Source organism: Trachymyrmex cornetzi, unplaced genomic scaffold, assembly GCF_001594075.2.
Source record: "Trachymyrmex cornetzi isolate Tcor2-1 unplaced genomic scaffold, Tcor1.1 scaffold152, whole genome shotgun sequence".
Lineage (NCBI taxonomy): Eukaryota > Metazoa > Arthropoda > Insecta > Hymenoptera > Formicidae > Trachymyrmex > Trachymyrmex cornetzi.
Genome location: NW_017296113.1, coordinates 44,649 through 46,416, shown reverse-complemented (window position 1 = coordinate 46,416; position 1,768 = coordinate 44,649). Strand labels below are relative to the sequence as shown.

General features: G+C 26.8%; 1 protein-coding gene across 2 annotated transcripts in view; it reads right to left on the bottom strand.

Annotated features, from left to right (window-relative positions):
- Ir68a (Ionotropic receptor 68a) overlaps positions 1 to 1,768 on the bottom strand; it is a 20,030-nt gene that overhangs the window by 3,662 nt on the left and 14,600 nt on the right. The gene's annotated exons all lie outside the window — the stretch shown is intronic.

Sequence of the window (1,768 nt, the reverse complement as noted above, 5' to 3'; positions counted from 1 at the left end):
TAAAGAATTGGAAAGAGTAAGGGCACTAGGAGTCAGGCGCAGAAGACGTCGCGCAAATAATACACTTATAAAGAGTGAAACTTTATTCTTCTTTTTTTAAAAATTATTTAAAAATAGTTATTAAGCGGAACTCTTGTTATAAATTATAGAGAACTCTTTGTCTGGACAAAAGGAAACGGGAATTCTAATCAGAACTATGGAATTTCAATATTGGGGTGCCAACTTAACATACGCGATGATTCTTGTCAATTTTGCATATTTAAATGCAATATCGGAAGACTTTTTACATGACATCTTAGCTTTTACGTTAAAGAAAGCATATACAAGAAATCGAAAATATGAAATTCATTGCCGGTTTAATTATTTAAATCATGAGGTAATATCATTTTACCTTTAATTAATTAATGGATTGAATAATATATTATATACACTGTTAGAAATTTCTCAATGAATTTTAATTAACATGTAAAGGAAGCATGTGGTTATGCACGAAATTAAATGTAATGAATGATGTAAATAAAAACTAAATTACAGTAGTCTTAAATGTGATGAACGTATGTATTGAAATTAATGAACACATTATTATAGAAATTAATATACACGTTAATGAAAACGTACGAGATCTGTAACTGAAAAGTAATTTACGTTAATGACATGTAAGAAACGTAAACATATTAAACGTTAAGCGTTAACAGTATTAGGCTTAATTAAAATATTATTAATATTCGTAAATGTAAAAGTATATTAAATTTCAATACGCTTAACTTTTAGGTTAAGCGTATTGAAATTTAATGTACTACAAACTTAAATTTCATTAATATGTACATTAATAGTTATTTCAATTACAATTAATTAAATGTCATTTTTAACCGTAAATGAAAAGTATATTAAATTTCATTACACTTAATTTTTTAGTTACTGTAAACTTAAATCTCATTAACATGTGCATTAATAGTCCTTTCAGTTACAGAGAAATTAAACTTCATTCACCAATGTACATTAAAAGTTAATGAAATTTTAGAACATTTCTAACAGTGTAGCATTTGTAACAATTTTCAAAATTAATAGGAATTTGGACGACAACGACGAAGTCGTGTATATAGCTACAGTGTTTATTTCCACGAAATGTTGAATTTAAATTTTAATCCATATAAAAAAAATTAAAAAGGTATACATTTTAAATAACCTATTCTCTGCTTTAAAAATTTACGCATATATTTACTGCTTTAAAAACACAAAATCACTGCTTTAAACACACCAAAGCACTGTTTTATAAACATAAATTCACTGTTTTAAAAACACACAATTCACTGCTTTAAAAATACAAGATTATTGCTTTAAAAACAAAAATTCACTACTTTAAGAATATAAGATTACTACTTTAAAAACAAAAATTCACTGCTTTAAAAATTCTTTGCGTCAGCAGTGAATTTGTGTTTTTAAAACAGTGCTTTTATGTTTTTAAAGCAGTGAATTTGTATTTTTAGAGAAGTAATCTTGTATTTTTAAAGCAGTGAATTTTTGTTTTTAAAGCAATGCTGTCATTTTTAAATTCAAATTCTGAATTGGAGTACACTAGTGCAAAAACTATAGCACTATTTCAGAACTAGTTCAGAATTCTTCGAAAAAGAACAGATCTTACGTATGCATAGCGCTGCAGTGAGTCAGAATGACAGGTATCTTAATCTCTAAAATTTCGAACTTTAACGCTTGATATCTCGGTTCACGAGGCCGACCACCGCATTTATTTTCCAGATTCTTTCATTGT